The sequence below is a fragment of the Chionomys nivalis genome, chromosome 17 (assembly GCF_950005125.1).
Source record: "Chionomys nivalis chromosome 17, mChiNiv1.1, whole genome shotgun sequence".
Classification (NCBI taxonomy): domain Eukaryota; kingdom Metazoa; phylum Chordata; class Mammalia; order Rodentia; family Cricetidae; genus Chionomys; species Chionomys nivalis.
The window spans coordinates 36264434-36273956 of NC_080102.1; the positions used below are offsets into that span (position 1 = coordinate 36264434).

At 54.9% G+C, this 9523-nt stretch overlaps 1 protein-coding gene across 1 annotated transcript in view; it reads right to left on the reverse strand.

Annotated features, from left to right (window-relative positions):
- Cacna1i (calcium voltage-gated channel subunit alpha1 I) overlaps nt 1-7481 on the reverse strand; it is a 112438-nt gene extending 104957 nt beyond the window's left edge. The window contains exon 1 of the mRNA XM_057791404.1: nt 7215-7481. The gene's annotated coding sequence lies outside the window, so the exon portion shown is untranslated. The remainder of the gene's footprint in view (nt 1-7214) is intronic.
- Between the last annotated feature and the right edge of the window lie 2042 nt (nt 7482-9523).

Here is a 9523-nt window from a genome sequence, read left to right on the forward strand (position 1 = left end):
CATAGCAGAAGCCCACTGGGTCTGGAATCCCATCCCCACTCCTGGTCCTACTGGCCTCTTGGGGCCTCTCTTCTCTCTACATAGCTCAACCTTTCTCTCACCTCTTCTAGTGCTAAAGGTGGAAGTCACAGTGAAACCCATGGGGGAAAAGGTCTGAGCAAGCATGTGGCCATGTGTCCCATGCATAAGGGCTTTACCCCTTTGCTCCCTCTGCCATTACTATTATCACCACCATCAACATTGTCATCACAGTCACCACCAATACCATCATCACTATCATCATTACCATTATCACCACCTTCACCACCATCACCACCTTCACCACCATCACCATAACCACCTTCACCACCTCCACCACCATCATCACCACCTTTACCAACATCACCATAACCACCTTCACCACCTTCACCAACATCATCACCACCTTTACCACCATCATCATCTTCACCACCTTCACCAACATCATCACCACCTTCACCATCAACATCACCACCTTCATCACCACCATCACCACCTCCACCACCATCAGAACCTTTACTACCATTACCACCTTTACCACCATCACCACCTCCACCTCCACCACCATCACCACCTTCACCACCATCACCACCAACAACAACAACTTCACCACCTTCATCATTATCATCATAACTACTATCACTACTAGCAGTATCACTATCATCACCACCACAATCACCACCATCAGGCAACGATCAAAGACCCAATAAATCCCACAATTCTGTGAACATTTTCCTCCTTGGAGGAAGAGATCGGGACCCATAGGAGTTCCACAGTGCCCAGTGTCACCCAGCTGACATAGAAAAGTGGTGGAAAGCCGGTTGGTGGTGGCACAAGCCTTTAATCCCAGCACTCGGGAGGCAGAGGCAGGTGGATCTCTGTGAGTTCGAGACCAGCCTGGTCTACAAGAGCTAGTTCCAGGACAGGCTCCAAAACCACAGAGAAACCCTGTCTCAAAAAACCAAAAAAAAAAAAAAAAAAAAAAAAAAAAGTGGTGGAAAAGATGAGCCCCAGCTCATCTGCCCATTCCCAAGTCCAAAAACCAAACTATTGCAGCAACAACTTAGTGGGCACCCTAAAAACAGGTTCCCCCCAGGCTGAGTCAAGAGGCAATGGAGACAAAGCTGCTGGTCCAAATAAGACCCTCAGTCTCCCAAAGGCAGTAGGAAACCTATCTACCTATCTACCAGAGTATCCAGCCAGCACCAAGAGTTCTTGATGTCCTTATGTCTCCATAATTCACAGCCCTGGTAGATACCCAAGGCCTGGCCTGGGCAACCAGATTTGAGTGTGTGTGTGTGTGTGCGTGTGTGTGTGTGTGTGTTTTCATGGGGTCAGGCAACCTGTTTGTTCTTCAGTCAACAGTCACAAAGCAAACAATGTCACTGCTCACACAAGCAATAAAATCATTCCGAGAATGTGATGAGTCTAGGAATCTCAGAATCAGGGTGTCTTGCTCTCATCAGAGCCAGAGGCAAACAATGCTACAATGGAATGAAGACCTTCAGTGTGGTGTTTGGGGCATGGGGCCCAGAACAGCAACCTGTGTTCAAGCCCCAGCTCTGACACCAGCCCACCGTGGCACCTGACGGCCTGACGGTGCTATCCACCTATGAAATGAGGACATGACTGCCGGTGAGATGGGGTAACCTCGCCAGGCACGGGGCTTGTACACAATGAAACCCCAAGCTGTTCTCCCATACCCCACAGTGGCATCTGTCGAGATTTCTACAGTCCTGGGAGTCTGGGGTCCTGGAAACCATGCCTGGTTTCATAGGTTTTCATGATCTCCAGATCTTCACAGACGGAGGACTCTGGAAACAAACAGAACCCTCAAAATGGCCCAACCCACTACCACACACACAAACAGCACCAAACACGAATACACACCTACAGTCTCATGCTCACTGTTACACCCAGACACACTCCCATGTGGACACACACAGAGGTGGCAACAGGCACTCACACATATAACATACAGTCACACACAGGACAAATACACAATACTATACACACAACATACCTTCACATACAACCACAGACATGGATAATATGTAGCACACGGATGCATACAACCACCCCATAAAATGCAGATACATACACACAACCGCACACATACATAACACATACATAATGAATACATATTCATTATGTATACCACAGACATACAGCACTCACAGGCACACACAACATATGCATATACTCATAGCCAAATACACACACACCATATGATCACACAAACCAGTACACCACACACTCACAGACACATGCTCACATACACATACAGAAATCACAGGCACACCAGGTATCGTGGCACATGCCTTTAATCCCAGCATTCGGGAGGCGGAAGCAGGCAGATCTCTGAATTCAAGGCCAGCCTGATCCACAGAGTGAGTTCCGGGACAGTCAGGGATATGCAGAGGAACTCTGCCTTGAAAAACCAACCCAAAAAGAAAGAAAGAAATCACAGACACATACATGCACACTTAGGACCTCAAACAGATACACAGCCTTCACACATACAAACCAGGGCAAAGCCTGAATTTGGGGGGCCACCAAGAAATCTGGTAAGGCTTTGGGAAGACTGCCTCCCAGAATCTTTCAGGCACCATCTCAGAGCCCCTAGCATCCTGTCTGCTCCCTCTTCCGCATGACAGCCCTGCAGATGCGTGCTGACAGGCTCGCCCACCCCTGAGCCTCATCTGCCCCAGGCCTCTTGTCACCAGCTCCCTCAACCATTCCTCAGATGACAATTTCCAGATCACCTGCCTCCCAGAGCCCCTCTCGGTCTAACTTGAGCTTACCCAAAGTCCTCTGCAGGGACAGGGCCAGATTCCCAGTGAGGCAGCAGGATTGTCTGCCTAGTGCTGCAGGAGAGGCCTCTCTAAAGCAGACTGGAGCCCTAGAGCCCAAACACAATGCAGACCCCAGCGCCTATGCTTCATGGGGTCCACGAACCCCCTTGGATCTCTGAGTTTCTGTGCAGTTGCTCAAATGCAAAAGGCTTACCTTTGGCCCCCCAAGTGCATGAACTCACCCTAACATGCTCTGGTCTGGCCAACTGAGCCTGCCCACATGCTAAACTCCTCTTGGCTCCGCCACGAAATTCAACAGCTGGCCTTTCCAGGATATGTTTGTTCTCAGGACAGGGTTTCTCTGGGTAGCTCTTGTAGACCAGGCTGGCCTTGAATTTACAGAAATCTGCCTGCCTCTGCCTCCCGAGTGCTGGGATTAAAGGTGTGCACCACCACTGCCCGGCCCGGTTGTCCTTACAGTACACTCAATTGCCCCTCTTGGGACAACTAACCAGTGTCACAGTCGGCATTGCTTGGGGACACTCACAGCCCAAAGATGCAGGCATATGTGTTCTCTCCTGCAAGGAGGAAACCGAGGCACAAAGAGAGGAATGGGCATTTCCAAGGTCAGAGACTACTGAATGGAAGAGCTGGGAGTCCAACTGTCAGTTAGGAGTTAAAATGTGGGCCAGGTGCCCCTGTCCCACTGAAGCACCTGCCCACCTGGCCCCAGACACTGCTGTGTTTGTTTTCAGTGGCCCTTGGCCCTATGATGAAAATGAGCAAGTAAGGTCGTACCTGAATCCCCACCGTCTGCACATCTCCCAGCAGGTGTCTCTACTGATTGGTTTCCTCACTGCAGTAATTAGAGCTCTGGGTCTCACTGTGAGTGAGGTGGGTCCCACGAAAAGGAACACTGGATGGGAGTCCCAGAGTCCCGGCCAGGCCCAGCATCCCTTCCCTGCATCCCTTTTCATTTCCACCTGTGAAAACACGGAGGATGATGCCTCTCTCCCTCTCCAAGCAGGTAACAAACAGAGCGAAATGGGGAAAGTACCTTAATGAAAGAAAAACAGCTTCCCCCTCCGAGGCCCCATGCTAGGTACTGCAGAGACACTTCTAAGTCTCGCCAAAAATCCTTTAAGGAAGCAGCATTAGCCCAATTACAACAAGCTGAGCTCGCCATGCTGAGAGGCCTGCCCCTCCGAGTCCCTGATCACAGACTTGCTTATTCCTCTCGCCGCTGGGATAAAAGCTAGGGTGGGGGCACTCAGGCCTTAACCCAGCCCTTGTTGCTCAGTAGGTCAGGGTGCACAGCAGGGAGGTGGAACAAGGGCCCAAATGTCCATCTCAGGATGCATCATTAGCCAACGCCAGCAGAAGGGGACAGCTGGCCCAGGGAGGACACTGGAGACAAAGGTCCCTTCTGATTTCAGCCCCCAAAAGACACTGGCTCCAAGGCCACAAGTTGCCAGCCCCTGCTTAGGGTCCAATGACCATGTGTCCAGCACCCCCACAAGTCATGTCCACAACCTGATTCTCACTCCCAGAGCACAAGAGGATATGGAGACTTGCAACTATGTCTCCACGATGCCCTCAGCAAGGAAGCCAGACCCTCCCTTAAGGCATGGAAGGCCCTAGAAGGCTCATTTAGCCTGTTCTCTTCTCTCACCTCTGGGTTCTAGTGACCAGAATGAGGTCTGGCACTAGGTAGGTACTTAGTAAATCACAAATCCAGGTTTCATTTCTTCTCTTTTCCAGCTGGCTGCTTAGGATGGGAAAGATTTTCCTACATCTTTCAGATGTCAGGACCCACAGGCCTGCAGACCAGGGACCTGCAGATGTTCACACAGGAGCCTGCACCCACTCGTCTGTGTAGTCAACAGCTCGAGCCCAGACCTAACACTCTGGAGGACGCCGGGGTGAAGAGAGGGCTCTATGCAAGGCACACTCTGGGAACACGTGGGAAGAAAATGTTCTCCAGAAAGGAGAGAGGGAGGAAAGAGATGGAGTGGGGGAAAGAAAGAATGGAGAGGAGAGAGAAAGGATGGAGGAGTCAAAGGTGGGGAGTGGGCCTTGATTTCCCCTCCTCTGACCTCCCCTCCTAGCCCAGCATTCACACTTGGCAGACAGTCTTGAAGCACCCCAGATGCAGCACAGGGGAATCAGAGAGCAAGACAAGGATGAGAGACAGCACAGATCAGGAAACCACACCAGCCTTGAAACAGAGATCTGAGCTGCTGGGGGGCGGGAGCGCATCTCTGCAGATGGGGGAAGGGTAGGGCCCAGAGTCAGTCCTGGGAGCTGCACTTGGGGTGTGGAATTGGGCAGGTAATTGGGGTTATGATGAAGGGACTGGGGACAGAGAGACCGAGGTGGCCAGGTTGTGAGCTCAGGGCAGGTCTCTGAGTTCAGAAGCATCGGGCACTGATTTCAGGGTGGCGTTTGCGGTAAGTGCTCCCCAGTGTGAGCGGATGACAAGCAGGCCCTCGAGGGCCAGTCAGGTCTAGAGCCAGCTAGAGTGGAGGAGTGAGCAGGAGGTTCCAACAGCAAAACCCCACCCACCTGCCCAAGGTCACGGGGAGTCAACCGGCGGGGATGAAGACTTCCTGGCGCCCTCTGGCGGGCTTAGAAGATACCCTCTCTGGGCCAGCCTTGAAGCTACTGATACGAGAGTCTGAAGTGGAAGAGACAGGCAATTAGGCTAGACAGAAACTCGGGTAGGGAGGATGGAGAACTTCAGTCAAGGCAGAGAGGGGTCTCCAGACAGGCTTTAAGCCCCTCCCCCAAGCTGATCTGGCTGTTTGAAGAGCCTCCCGCTGACTGGCGGAGCTCTGAGCCATCAGCATGGATCCTGCAGGACAAAGTACAATGAGGCCCAGGCCTTTGAGGATATGGAAGATTCTCCAGTTCGGTGCGAGCCCAGCACGGTGTCCCCAGGATATTCTCTGCATTCACCCCTAGACTGCTGCCCCCAAGCTTGGTTCCAGCTCAGTATCTCCCTATCCCATCCTGAATTCTCACACTCACCCTTGCCTGGGATCACCACTGTCCAGTCCTAGGACTTGGAGCTCAAACAGAAAGTTTGTCCTGAGGGGTGGACAAGAGTTTTGAATGAGTCCTTGGAGCCGAGTGGGGATGCTAATTCAAGAAATGATTGGGGCTGCCTGAGTAAGGACAGGGGGAAAGCAGGCCTGGACTTCCACATCAAACCCCCTCCCCTCCAGCCTGCCCCCTGGACTCACACCCTTGTCTGTATGGCATCAGAGTCTCCAGGCAGTGGCCGAGTCTGCAGAGACAAATCTCACAGGCAGTGAGGCTGACAGACTGCTCGGCCAGCCCGAGCCCTCCAGCCTAGGGCACTGTTCACATGCGATTCAGACCCTGTCACACCAGGAAGACACAGACAGGCTCTCTCTCCCTCCCTCCCTCCCTTTTTCTGTATCACACACACAGACACACACACACACACACACACAGCCCAGAACAGACTCCAAAGGCCAGAACCCATCTCAGGGGTCTCTCTTCGGACCCCATCTCATCCACAGCCTCCGATCGTGAAGAGAAAGGACACACAGCACAGGAGCTGGTAGCTGTTTCAGCTGGGCCTATCCTGAGTCCCCCTCCCCCAGGCATCTTAACCTCCCCCAAAAGAGACCTACCCACCTCCCTGCCAAGCCCTCTTGCCCCTTCACCCCACACACACCACCCAACAGACAATTAAATCCCAATCAACACAAACGCTCATTACATAACCATTTCCCTGGCAGCTGAGGACTCCTCTTGGCCCCAGGAGTGCCCACTCCAACCCGACCTGGCTCCATGCAGTGCGACCTGGGTGGGCGCCTGGGGTACTGGCCGAGGAGGGGCCCTCCAGCCACCTCCTTTCCTCTGGTCTGGAGGAAAGTTCAATCTTGCCTGGGGTTCTCACACTCAATCCTGCCGCGGTTCTCCCTCCCTAGCTAACGCTCCCTGCTCAGCCCTGCCGGACACTGGCACCAGCTCTGATCCAGCTGGTCGCAGAGCCGCAGCAGCAGAGAGACAGCAGGACGGACAGACAGACAGCCCGGCCCCGGTCAGCAGCCTGACTTGTTGAATAAATTTCTGCAGCGCTGGTTCAGACGGCTTTGGGCTTCGGTATTGGCACCAAAAGAACTTTCGTGGCCTTGGAGAGGGGCCCGGTCAAAGTTCCCTGTCCTTCCTCCCAATGCAGGGCCCCCATCCCCAAGCACAAGATGTAGCGCCCACCTGATGGGCACGCGCGGGCGGATGGGGGGGTCAGTCCCCAAGAATAATAAATAAATAAATAAACGTCTCTATAAAGAAAGAGCCCTACGCGCCAAGAAGCCGACCAGGGGGTTGAGCCTTTTCTTCTCCCTTCATGGCCACTGCCTCGCCTACCTTGGCATGGACGTAGCCGGGCAGCTGGGTCGTCCCAGGCAGAGATGCGGGGGTGGCGCGTGTCCCCGAAGCCCGCGTGGAGAGGGACCCCGCGCCCGGCCGACTCCACGCCTCGGATTCCGGGATCAGCTGCGCCCCCGGGTCGAAGGGGGTGGCGCGCGCAGGGTGGCGGGCCCGGGGGCGCGAGCCATGGCAGGCGGGTCGCCGCGGCTCCGGGCGGGCGGCGCGGACGAGCGGCTAGCCGCGCAGAGTTGGAGCGCGCGGCGGGCGGCGGGCGCGCGGCGCTCCGGGCCGGGGGCGGGGGCGCGGGGCCGCGGCGGGGCAGGTGCGGGGCGGCGGGCGCGGCGGGGCGCGGGGTCGGGCCGCCTGGGTCCCCGGCTTCAGCGCCACTCGCGCCCCCGGCCCGGACTCGAAGCGCAAGGGGGCTGCGCGCGGCGGGGGCTGCGGAGGAGCCGGAGCGCCGGGCGGTGCGGGGACGTGCGGCGGCGGCGAGACCGAGCCGCGCCGCGTGCGAGGAAAAGCCGTCCTTATACTGACACCAAATGTCTTCGGGGAAAGCTGCAGGCTTGGGGCGCTGGAGGGGGAGGCGTGCGGGCGACAGACTGAGTGACGGCGGCGGCGAGTGAGCCCCCTCCCGAGGGGCGGGAGCCCCCGGGGGTGCTGCCACCTCCCGACAATTTAGGGTTGCACCCCGGTGAGGGTCCTGATCCCTTTGGCACTGGCTCCGTCATGCGTAAAAAAAGAAAGAAAAAGAGAGAGAGAGAGAGAGAGAGAGAGAGAGAGAGAGAGAGAGAGAGAGAGAGAGAGAGAGAGAGAGAGAGAGAAAGGGGGACCCTGTGAATGAGCGGCCCAGGTGCCAAGTGCTTGTTGGTCTTGTCACACTTCAGATTCTCACTGGGCTTCCAGTTGGGGTGCTTGCTCCACTACCCAGTGACCAGATCACCAGCTTAGCGGTGATACTCAGTCTAACCAGTCTCCAAAGGTCCCTCGGAGACTCAAGTTCCCACCAAGCTTCCCATTCGGGCCCCTCTTCTTCCTGCCCTTCAAGATTGACTCAAAGGCCACCAGTAGTGAGTGGTATCACACGCCTGTAACCCCAGCAGAGGCAGGCAGATCTCTGTAAGTTCGAGACCAGCCTTAGTTCACAAAGTCAAGTCCAAGCTATACAGTAAGAACCCGGTCTCAAAAAAAATAAAAAAAAATGAATAAAAGACTACCTCTGTTTAGACTTCCTAATAACCTCCACGCCCCTCTCCACCCACACGAGTGGGGCAGATGCCTATCTTTACCCAGCTGCAAGGGCAGCCCTCAGCCTCACCACCCTCTGGGCAGCCTGAAAGGCCAGCCTTGTCCATGAAATGGGCACCATCTCCCGTGTTTCGCAGTCCCATGCCCTCTCAGCAGGTGGCCCCGCCTCTTTCCCTCCCGCCCCCGCCCATGGGTTGCGGACTAGGAGAGATTTGTGATCACCTTTTACTAGTTCATGTGTATATACGTAAATTAAAGGCATCAAGATCCTGCCAAATGCCAATCAATTCCTGACCCTGTGACAGGACACCTCATTCTGTTGCCAACAAAACTGAGGCCAGAGTCGAGGCCGTATATTTTTAAGTCAGAAGTCACTCATCTGGGAAGCTGCCACCCAGTACATGAATTGAGCGCTCCCCAATCCATACCCACTGTCCGCCTGTTTTGTTTTGCTTTCTGCTGCTGTGATGAAAGGCTAACCAACAGCAACTTGGGGAAGAAGGGGCTTATTTGGCTCACAGGTCCTTCATGAGAGGAGGACAGGAACTTGGAGGCAGGAGCTGAAGCAGAGGCCATGGAAGAGTGCTGCTGGCAGGCTTGTTACTGGTGGGCTGCTGAGCTTGCTTTCCTAAACAGCCCAGGACCACCTGCCCAGAGGTAGTACCACAGTAGGCAATCATTAATCAAGAAAACACTGCATAGACAGTTCCACGGGTAAATCTGAGGAGGCAGTTCCTCAACTGAGCAGCTCCCCCACCACCATCCAGCTCAGCCCTTCCAACTTCCATGGAGAATGTATGGCAGCCTCTCTTCACGAGGCTGGGGTTCCCGGAAAGACACAGTGCCTGTCCCAGAGGGGCCTGACTGCAGAGGTGAGACAACCTTTCATCAAAAGACTCTAATAGAGAAGTCCGGTGAGTACATGCAAAGCTAGAAGGTGCCCTGCAGCGTGAACTGACCCAGACGGCAGCCCGGGTCGGAGAGGAGGGCTTCAGATCAGCGTGGGTTCCAAGACACATGAACTGGGCCCCGCGAGACTGAGCCAGGAGGAGAGCTGGGTG